Source organism: Capra hircus, unplaced genomic scaffold (genome assembly GCF_001704415.2).
Source record: "Capra hircus breed San Clemente unplaced genomic scaffold, ASM170441v1, whole genome shotgun sequence".
NCBI classification, from domain to species: Eukaryota; Metazoa; Chordata; class Mammalia; order Artiodactyla; family Bovidae; genus Capra; species Capra hircus.
The window spans coordinates 16795-28658 of record NW_017189703.1 but is presented as its reverse complement, the minus strand read 5'-3'; the positions used below and the strand labels follow the sequence as shown (position 1 = coordinate 28658).

At 38.7% G+C, this 11864-nt stretch overlaps 1 long non-coding RNA gene across 1 annotated transcript; it reads left to right on the top strand.

Moving 5' to 3' along the window:
• The first annotated feature begins 2542 nt into the window (after positions 1-2542).
• LOC108634640 lies at positions 2543-11296 on the top strand. The gene is made up of 2 exons (XR_001917663.1): positions 2543-2754; positions 9662-11296. It is a non-coding gene; the product is annotated as an uncharacterized LOC108634640 (long non-coding RNA).
• Positions 11297-11864: the final 568 nt, after the last annotated feature.

Sequence of the window (11864 nt, the reverse complement as noted above, 5' to 3'; positions counted from 1 at the left end):
GATTTGTGTATATTGATGAATCCTTGCATCCCTGGAACAAACTCAACTTGATTATGGTGTATGAGCTTTTTAATGTGTTGTTGAATTCTGTTTGCTAAAATTTTGTTGAGGATATTTGCATTTGTGTTCATCAGTGATATTGACCTGTAGTTTTCTTTTTTGTGTTGTCTCTATCTGGTTTTGGTATCAGGATGATGGTGGTCTCATAGAATGTGTTTGGAAGTTTTTCTTCCTTTGCAGTTTTTTGAAAGAGTTTTAGACGGATAGCCATTAGCTCTTCTCTAAATGTTTGATAGAATTCTCCTGTGAAGCCATCTGGTCCTGGGCTTTTGTTTTTTGGGAGAAATTTGATCACAGCTTCAATTTCAGTGCTTGTAATTGGGTTGTTCATAATTTCTATTTCTTCCTTATCCACTCTTTGAAGACTAAACTTTTCTAAAGAATCTGTCCATTTCTTCCAGGTTATCCATTTTCTTGCTATATAATTGTTCACAATACTCTCTTATAATCCTTTGTATTTCTGCATTGTCTGTTGTAACCTGTCCTTTTTTATTTCTAGCTTTCTTGATTTGATTCTTCTCTCTTTTTTCCTTGATGAGTCTGCCTAATGGTTTGTCAATTTTATCTTCTCAAAGAACCGCCTTTTCATTTTATTAATCTTTACTGTTGTTTCTTTCATTTCTTTTTCATTTATTTCTGCTCAGATCTTGATGATTTCTTTCCTTCTACTAATTGTGGTTTTTCTGTTCTTCTTTTTACATTTTAGGTATAAAGTTAGGTTGTCTATTCGATGTTTTTCTTGTTTCTTGAGGTAGGTTGTATTACTATAAGCTTTCCTCTTAGAACTGCATTTGCTGCATCCCATAGGTTTTGAGTTGCTGTGTTTTCATTGTCACTTGTTTCTAGGAATTTTCTGATATCCCTTTTTATTTGTTCAATAATCTGTTTGTTATTTTAAAATGTACTATTTAATCTCCTTGTGTTTGTGCTTTTTACATTTTTTTTCCTCATAATTGATATCTAGTCTCATAGCATTGTGGTTGGAAAAGATGCTTGATAGGATTTAATTTTCTTAAATTTACTGAGGCTTCATTTGTGACCCAAGATGTGGTCTATCCTGGAGAATGTTGCAAGGGTACTTGAGAAGAAGGTGTATGCTTCTGCAGGTGGCTGGAATGTCCTGAAGATGTCAATGAGATCCATCTCATCTAATGAATCATTTACAACTAGTGTTTCTTTATTAATTTTCTCTTTTGATGATCTGTCCATTGGTGCGAGTCGGGTGTCAAAGTCACCTACTTATTGTGTTACTGTCAATTTCTTCTTTTACATCTGTTAGTGCTTGTCTTATGTATTGAGGTGCTCCTATGTTGGGTGCATAGATATTTACAATTGTTACGTCTTCCTCTTGGATTGATCCCTTGATCATTATGTAGAGTCTTTCCTTATCTCTTATAATAGTCTTTATTTTAAGGTCTACTTTTTCTGATATGAGGATTGCTACCCCAGCTTTCTTTTGCTTTCCATTTGCATCAAATATACTTTTCCATCCTCTCACTTTGGTCTATATGTATCTTTCGGTCTGAAATGGGTTTCTTGTAGACAGCATATACATGGGTCTTGTTTTTGTATCCATTCAGCCAGTCTGTCTTTTGGTTGGAGCAATTAATCCGTTTGCACTTAAAGGAATTATTGATACATGCCTAATGCCATTGTCTTAATTGTTTGGGGTTTGTTTTTGTAGAACTTTTTCTTCTCTTGTATTTCCTGACTATATAGTCCCTTTAACATTTGTTGTAAAGCTGGTTTGGTGGTACTGAATTCTCTTAACTTTTGCTTGTTTGAAAAGTTTTTGATTTCTCCCTCAAATTTGAATGAGATCCTTGCCAGGTAATCTTGGTTGTAGATTTTTCCGTTTCAGTACTTTAAAAATATCCTGCCATTTTCTTGTGGCCTCCAGAGTTTCTGCTGAATGATCAGCTCTTAAACATATGGGGTTTCCCTGTATGTTACTTGTTGCTTTTCCCTTGTTGCTTTTCATATTCTTTTTTTGTGTTTAGTCTTTGTTAGTTTGATTAGTATGTGTCTTGGTGTGTTTCTCCTTGGGTTTATGCTGTATGGGACTCTTTGAAACTCTTGGACTTGACTGACCATTTCCTTTTTCATGTTGGGGAAATATTTAAATATAATCTCCAAGAATTTTCTTATACCCTTTCTTATTCTCTTCTTCTAGGGCCCCTATAATTCAAATATTGCTGTGTTTAATATTGTCCCAGAGGTCTCTGAGACTTTCCTCAGTTCTTTTAATTCTTTTTACTTTATTGTGCTTTCAGCAGTTATTTACACCATTTTATCTTCTAGCTCACTCATCCATTCTTCTGCTTCAGATATCCTGCTATTGATTCCTTCTAGAGTATTTTTAATTTCAGTAATTGTATTGTTTGTCTCTGTATATTTATTCTTTAACTCTTCTAGGTGTTTGTTAATTCACTCTTGCATTTTCTGTATTCTGTTTTCAAGGTTTTTGATTATCTTTACTGTCATCATTCTGAATTTCTTTTCAGGTAGTTTGCCTATTTCTTCTTCATTTATTTGGACTTCTGTTAAGATCAAACTAACTAAAGCACAAACTAAGAAACGAAACTAAAGCAATGTGCCGTGTGGGGAGTAAAGCAATGAAAACAAAACTAATAAACATGTTGAGAGGAAAGGAAATAAAGAAAAGAAAGAATAGATATGCAAAGTTAAATAAAGGTAGATAAGGAAAGTATATATTCATTAAAGATTAACTGCAAGAGGAAAAGTAAAGTAGGAAATGCAAGCAAATTAATAAATATAGAAAAATATAATAATGTTTAAATTTTTTAATTAAAATTTTAAAAAAGGATTAAAAAAAAGAATGGAAAACTCCACAAAACTGCAGAAGGCCAATGTAGAGGTAGAGATTTATAGCAACAATAAAAAGTGTGACTGAAAAAAAAAAACTTAAAAACTTAGTTGTATTTCATAGTGCTAATAAAATCGACAACTATAATAGAGGGGGAAAAAAGAAAAAGAAAAATTCCAAAAAAAACTGCAGAACAAGACAGAATATAAGAAGAGTAAATATTTTTCCTGAGTCATTGCTGTCAGTGTCCTTTCCATCGCTGGGAGTCACACTCCACCTCGCCCTCCTGGGGTGCCTTCCAACACTGTGCTGGTCTCTGGGCCTGCTGTGGGGGCAACTCAGACTCTAATCTGGTCCTGCTCCTGTGTGTTCTTGCCTCCAATGTACACAGCTATAAGAAATAGTGCGTTTTTTTTTGGTGGGAGCTCTCAGTGTCCTTTTTTATCTCCCATAGACACAGAGTCTGCCTAGTTGATCGTGTGGATTTAATCTGCAGCTTGTACAGCTAGTGGGAAGGCTTTGGGTCTTCTTTCTTAGCCACACTGCCCCTGGGTTTCAGTTGTGGTTTATTTCCACCTTTGTACATGGATCGTCCACTTGGGTTTGTTCCTGAGGCTGCCCTGGAGGTCTTGGGTCTGCCCCAGTGAGGGCCAGTGGCGGAGGTGGTACAGCTGCTTGGGTCACAGGGTTTCTGGCAGCACCGAGTACTCAGGATAGTTGGAAGCTAGGGCAGCAATAAATACAGTGCTCTAGAAGGGTATGGCAACCAATATTGGCCAAAACATTCCAATGTTCTTGCCTGGAGAAACCCCCTGACAGAGATGCCTGGCAATCCATAGTCCACGGGGTCGCAGAGTGGGACACGACTGAAGCAACGCCATGTCAATAGATGTAAGATTTTTTTTTTTTTTTGCCTGTGGCACCTCTGCCCCAGTCAGGGTTGAGCATGAAGGTGGCGCAGCTGCTTGGGTCACAGGAACCATGGCGGCACCAAGTGTTCAGGGATACGGACTGCCTCCGCTGTAGGAGTTACTGCCCTATCAGAATCTGTTTTGAGCCTCTGGTATCTGGCGATCAGAAGATCTCTTTGACTTGTGTTTCTCTGTAGCTCCACACATTCAGGCACTTAGTGATCTCCCTTGCCTGGGGTCCTTCACTGTTGTTCATCGTGTCAGGTACATAGAGAGGCCCCGCTAGCTGAGGGTCCTACTCTGTAGTTCAGCGCATCAGTCACTTCGAGGAACACCCTGGATGGGGTCCTGCTCTGTAGTTTAGTGCAGTCAGGGGTTTGATGGGTCAGCCTCTCTATTGTTCAGCTGCCAGTGCTGGCCTGTGGGGAGAGAGAGGCTGTGGTGATGGCTCCAGCAGTATCGTCTTGCTTCCATGGCTGCCTGGCATTCTGCCACAGGCACTTTCCACCACAATTTCCTCCCTCACGTCTCCTAGGTCGTTCTTGCCACAGTCAACAGCAGCCCTCACCCTGGAATTGCTCCACAATCCCAGTGCTCCAGCTTCCAGCTGCTGTGCCTTGCAGGGGACATGCTTCCCTGTCCGGGGTATGTATGGCTGTGGCAAGGGCTGTCTGATTCTCACTCCATTTAGGCTGCCACAGATCAGCTGTTTCACTCTCAGCCTCAAATGTTTCTCGTCTGACCCAGACGATTGCCCCAATGTGGGGATTGGACCCCTGCTTCAGTTCCAGCACCCACCGAGGGCAGGTCCAGTCCTAAGTAACACTCCTGTTTTTCCCCCTAGTTCCTTTGTCCTACCGAGTGTTTGCATGGTTCTATATACTCTTTTCCAGTGGTCGGGGGCTCCCGTCTGCTCTCAGCTGGTGTTCGGCAAGCACTTCTGTGTCTGAATGGGTAGTCCTGATGTATCCATGGAGAGAGATGTACTCCACGTCCACCTACTCCTCTGCCATCTTGTTCTACACCACAAATCAGGTTTGAAGCAATTACTGACAGTTGCTTTAGCAATTGTTCAGGTAGTAGACTATTTTGTTCTTTGCACTACTGTGCCATTAGAAGTGAGTAGCTGTGCAAGTCTGAGTTGATCTACTGTGAGCATGGCTGAGAGTCTCTCAAGAAGAGTCCTAGAGAAGTGAAATGATTGGCTCAGTAGCCAGATCCCTAAATGACTATCTCTGTTTTAGCTGTAAGAAACTAGTTACAGTTGCCCTTCCATATTTGCAGCTTCCACATCCAGGGATTCAACCTACTACAGATTGAAAATATTTGAAAAAATTTCCAGAAAGTTCCAAAAAAGTAAAACTTGTATTTCCTGCATGTAGGCAGCTATTTACATAACATTTACTTTGCATTAGCTATTATACATTAGCTAGAGATGATTTTAAAGTACAGGGGAGGATATGCAAAAGTTATATGCAAATACTGTGTGATTTTATATAAGGAACTTGAGCATCTTCAGAGTTTAATATCCATGGGGGAAGGGGCACAGTGGTCCTGGAACTAATCCTCTGGGGATACTCAGGGACAACTCTATGAACATTTAGGTGACATCCAGAGCAGATTCCAAAACTCAGGAATTGTCTTAATACCCATACAGCCTGCAAAAATCTTGTTTCATAATACCTACCATTCTAATGTTTGACTGACTGTTAATGTCAGTTTTAACTAACTAAGTTATATAGTCCACAACGCGAAACATATAGAAGCAAAGATCTGCTCACCACTGACAGCCAAATTGTGTCATAATTAAGTAGTTAAGATTTTATACATCTACTTACCTTAAAACCAGAGTACTCCTGAATTATCCTGGTAAATGTCATTCCTATATTAGGCTCCTGAAATCCGTGTTTACAACCACTCTGTACATGGATTGTCACTTGACTGTTTTAACGTCTTCACCACAGATGTAAAAGTCATGGCCTGATGGTCTGGTCCCTCAGTGCCTGAGCCCTATTGAGCTTACATAATGTCTCTTTGCTCTCCTTAAAAAGGAAAACATCCAATAAGATCGATATTTGCTTCAGAAACTCTTCAGACTCTCAATTTTTTATGAAATTCAGACCCCTTAAAAGAAACAAGGATCACTACGGCCCTTTAGAGAACACATTCTTATTGCTGGTTCCAGAAAGGAGAACCTCCTCTGTCCTGGTATGAGCATTTCACTGCTTGCCTGAAGACACTCCCCTGGGTGAGACCATCACATGGAGGGTGTCCTTACAAATAGACTGACCATGGTTAGTGCCAAAGGACTGCAGTGTAATGGTGGGGAGGGGCAGAAGAGAGATTTCAAGGAAAACAAGAGCTAGTTGACTCCAAGCTCTCTTTCTCGTGGTATCTTGTATGCTTTCTGTTAGAAAGGACTATGGGAAATCTATTACAGTTAGTCCAAAGTTGCACTGTGTGACCAGGAGTCCAATTCTCTGACCATGGTCATCTTCTCAACATGGAGAAGCCAGGCAGCTAGCCTTTCCTTATCCCATCTTTCAGTGAGTGAGTCATCCCAGTCTCCTCTCCTGTTCTCGTGACAGGGACTCTCACCGGCCTGAGGAGTCTGGATCCGTGATCTGTTTCCTCTTTTTGTCATCTTGACTTCTGTTACCCACTTAGGCGTGAGTGTAAACCGTCCAAGGCTTACCTTTGCAGCTCAGTTTTCCGAGGTCTGTTTATGTCTCCTTGCCAAAGCAGTCCGGTGATCAGGACTAGGCAGGCAGGGAATCATTCCGCTTCCTTTATTGTCTGTAGCTCAGGTTCAGCCCCTGAGTACAGTGGGGACATGCCTCTGTTCACCCTCACTCTTCTGGGGTATGTTGAAGTGTTAGTCACTCAGTCATGTCCGACCCTTTGTGACCCCATGGACTGTAGCTCACCAGGCTCTTTTGTCTGTGGAATTCTCCAGGCAAGAATACTGGAGTGGGTTGCCATTTCCTTCTCCAGGGGATCTTCTGAACCCAGGGATCAAACTCAGGTCTCCTGCATTGTAGGTGAATTCCTTACTATCTGAGCCATCTGGGGAGTACTTTAATCAAATAGGCTACATAATTTGTTCCTAGAAACTGTCCAGTTTACGGGGTTCTGTTTTCCATTGTCTATAGGGAAAAACAGCAAAACTCCTCCTTTACAAAAATATAAAACAATTATAGCATTTTAAGGCAATATATATTACAGTTATTGAAATTGCATGCAAGTGTATGACCTAGCCTTGAACTCTAAATTATTCAAATTGAAAGCAAATTATTCAATTTACTACTAATATGATGATCAAGTTATTTAGAGTTTTCTATACAGTTCTTTTTTCCTTGTTAAAAAACAAAATTCAACTGTGGTTGTTCAGTTGCTCAGTCATGTCCAACTCTTTGCAACCCCATGGACTGCAACACACCAGGCTTCCCTGTCGTTCACCACCTCCTGGAGTTTGCTCAAACACATGTCCACATATTCAGTGATGCTATCCAAACATTTCATCCTCTGTCGTCCCCTTCTCCTCCTGCCTTCAATCTTTCCTAGCATCAGGGCGTTTTCCCAGTGTGTCAGTTCTTTGAGTCCGATGGCCAAAATATTGGAGTGTCAGCTTCAGAATCAGTCCTTCCAGTGAATATTCAGGACTGATTTCCTTTAGGATGGACTGGATGGATCTCCTCACAGTCGGAGAGATTCTCAAGAGTCTTCTCGAACACCACAGTTTGAAAGTGTCGATTCTTGGGCACTTAGCCTTCTTTTTGGTCCAACGCTGGAAAAACCATAGCTTTGACTATATGGACCTTTGTCAGCAAAGTAATGTCTCTGCTTTTTATTCAGAGTCAGGTGAGTCAGTTTTAAAGCTTTTGGCTTTATTCGGTGATTCACGAGTCCAGCAGGATCCCATGTAGCAGACTGAAAGGAGCTCTGAAGAGCCATAGAAAATGGAAGCCTTTTACAGTTAGAAGGAATCAGGTCAAGGAAGTTATTATAAAAGAGACTTGATTGTTTCAGACAAGGTCACCTTCCTCTGGAGCACAGCAAGTGTCTGTCAGTTGGATTACCTCACTAATGCTGACCAGGAAATTCCAGACTTGAAAATAATGTATGTACATTTTTGACTAGTTAAGTTTACCTACCTGAAAAAGGCCAAAACTACAATTAGGCTATATATTATAACTCAGGTGATGTGGGTTTAGCACAAGTGACTCCATTTTGGGCCTCTTATCTCTCTCTCTCTCTCTCTTTTTAAAAATGTATTTGGCTGCACCATGTCTTAGCTGTGGCACGTGGGATCCAGCTCCCTGAGCAGGGGCTGATCCCACTGCTCCCCTGAGCAGAATCCCATCCTCTGGACCACCAGGGAAGTTCCTTGTCTCTTTTTTAACACCCCGAAACTTGGGTTTTATGAATCTGCTGTGACATTTCCCACCTATCTTTCTCATTTAACTTCTATAAACCATGACTATTATATTTAGTTCTAGAGACCAAATTTTAAACCCTTGGCATTATATATTATATATTATATGTTATGTATTCTTCTATCTTATATATAATATATTTATAGCTAACCAAGAAAATATTGCTTTCTACTGGTTTATATTTATGAAAGCTGTATGGTCGTGATGTATCATATTTAGGTGTACCTTAGTTTAGGCAAATGTTCAGTTTTTAGTGAAGTTTTATAAATCAATATTTCCAAATACATATATATATACAAATATATATATATAATAATACAAATATATATAATAACTATTTTTGTCACAAAATTTGAAATTTATTATTTCCCAAAGGTAAATATAATAATATAAAATAAGATAAAATATAGGCTGTGCATTGAAATTTCAATTATCTGTTTAGCTCCATAAATGATGACTTGACAAAAAGATATGGCCTGGATATTCCTCAGCCCTTTTTAGTGTTATCTGTTACACTCTATCAAAATATGAAGTCCTTTTAAAACTTCTTCACGCTTTTATAAGAGGAAATTCTTCTATTATGGACTTTATAATAGATATGTGATTTGTAGCAATACAGATGATATGACCCATTACTGCCACCAGAAGCTGTTTGCAGGCTTCCTACTGAAGTTTCAAAGCTATCTTGAGAACCTAGTCTTGAAAGCTCAAAAGCTAAGTTGGGATTGTTCAGTAAAGAGTTTGGTATGCTAGTCTTTCATCTAATCCATGCATGAGATATCTGTTGCCTTTGATCACACAAAACGGATAATTTTTAAAATGTCTATACTATTGTGAATATATGTGTTTCTATGCTTATAGGTTACAAAATTATTAATACATTTGTGAAGTTCTTCATTAAAAATTTTTTTAGCATCAATTAGTTTACATAATTACTGGTGTATATTTGGAAATATTGACTTATTTTCTCTTCACTTGAAAATTATTTCCCAAGCTCTCCAGGAAAGGGACATGGGTATCTACATATTGAATAACCCCCAAGTGAACTTGAGAACCACTCTTAGAAGATGATCTATAAACTCATATCAAAAAGTTCACTGCTGAGGCTCTTTTCCTGACCATCTATTAAAAAAAATTTAAACATTTTATTACCTCTCATTTTCTGTTGAATTTAGCATTTTACAACCTTTCATTTTTCTTAATAAGTAACCAGATCTTTTCTGCTTTTTTGATACGCTGCCTTTGTAATACAGCTTTGAAGACTTGAGTCAGGTAATGTTTTTGCTTTGCTCTTTCTGCTTTAGCATCATTTTAAATAGCTAAATGTCACTGATAAATTGGAATATGCCTGTGATTTTGTATACACATACTTTTTTTGGCCATGGCTATTTTGCTTTGTGATAAACATGCCATTTCTTTCGTTTTAGATAATACAAGAAGACCCGATGCATCCTCCCTGGATGAGCAACATATTACGTGTATTTTGTGCAATTAGTGGTACGTCAAGTGACCGAAGCTATGGTTCCCCAAGATACACTGTTGAAATATGAGGACATGCAGATGTCAAGTGACAACAAGACTGAACTTCTCAGGAATATTTGGAGCTGTGCAAATGTTTAAAATTTAAAGATTTGTTATACACAGAGTGTTTCTTCCTGACACCAAAACTTTCATGCTTTCATACAGGGTGCTTACATATTTGTAAATATTTAAGCAACTTGAAAGTGCCTGGAAAATTGCACCACTGTGCTTAGTTTGTACTTTTTAAGGTAGATCTACATACCGAGGAATAGAGCTCAAAAACTTTCATTTGATTTGCTTAATTGTTACTTAAAATATTAATGGCACTGTGTAAAATGGTATAATGGCAGTCAATAAAAGTAAAACTTCTTTGTACTTAGAAGTGAAGGAAATAATACTTTGAACTTAGCATTTTTCTTGACAGGAAGCTAAATTCATTATTATACTAGTCCTCGGAGGAAAAAACAATGAAAAATTTTTCATGAAACATGGATACTTCCAACTGAGATCATTTGAAACCTTGCCTACCAATGGTCTAGACTGAGCTAAAGGAAACAAAACCATTATGTAAACAAGGAAATTTTCACAAAGAAAGGACAAATATATAGAAATACCAGGCTTCCCAATCCTTCAAGTTTTGATCCAATTATGCTAGGTATTCCAGTCAGTGGTCTCTAACATACTAGGCAAGGGATTCCTTTCTGGCCTTTGTTTGCCTAGCAAGCAGCATTTGTTGCCGAAGCTTCATCAGTTGAGGCTGTCCATAAAGCTAAACAAATATCTCTGAGATTTGCAGTTACTTCAAAGTTTTAGCAGCAGAATCTGAGGGTAGGTATTTTGTAATGATGATTTCTTCAGTTTACAAGGTTAGTAAGTATTTTGATAGAACTTGATGATCACAGCATTCCTTGGGTCAGTATACAACACGTATTTAGCAGTTTCTGGCTAAGGATTACATCTCTAACTATGAAGAAACTAAAGATTAACTAAATAATTCAGGAGAAACCAAGATGTGAAGGACATGTTTACCTTGAACTATCCATAAAATTTTGGCTGCCTTTCTTATAAACATTAAGTCCTAGATTTATTGTTCATATGTAGTTTAGCCTATTTTATTGACAAAAAAGGAAAAAAACAGACACTGAAATATAAGTGGATTGCATGGAGCTTTGGCTTTTTTAATACTCTGTGATTAAGTAAATCTTAGAGCTTATTATGCACCTGGCTTGGCCATTTTTCTTTACATGTCATTTGTAAGCTTTCAGGGGAACATTAAATTACTTATGAAAGGTTAATTTTGTATTTTAATAAGGGATTCAGAAATTCCAGAGGCAGTTGGTAATTCCTTAATATCTTGGAGTAACGTGAAAAGTTACTTTCACCTTTAAAACTATTATATTTGGCACATATGTGTAAAAAATCATCACCCAGAGTGATGCCTTCTGAGAATGAGGCGTCTTAGGGAAACGTCAGTGCTCTTTTGTCAATGACCAGTCCCTATCTTATCCCCCAGTATGGCATTGTGCCCTGTGGGTCATTTTAAAAAGTAGAACAAATGACCCCTGCCCTCAAGGAAGTTGCAGTCTAGATGAGGAGGCAAGGTAGACACAAAAATAAGTAATACAAGAATTAACAATATAAGACAAGATAAGTTGTCTCTGAGGACTGCCAGATGAATGACGCTGTCCATAACTCATATCAGATTCAAGGGATGAGAAGCTGCTGTGAGTGTTAATGTTCAGGGATGACTTCATGGAGGAAAGAAAGCCTTGAACAGGCTTTCAAAGATGAGAAGCTATTCTAGGCAGGAGGACTATCACAAGCAAAGGTGTAGAAATAGTTTGTAAAAGGTCAGGGGATGGTGAAGAGGCCAGTTTTGTTTAAGGGAGTAATGGATTCTGAATCTAGAAAGAAAATTCACACCTAGATTTTGGAAGGCCTTCAATACCAGGATAATAGCATTTGGCAGAGAAGGCAATGGCACCCCACTCCAGTACTCTTGCCTGGAAAATCCCATGGACAGAGGAGGCTGCAGTCCATGGGGTCACGACTAGTCGGACATGACTGAACGACTTCACTTTCACTTTTCACTTGCATGCATTGGAGAAG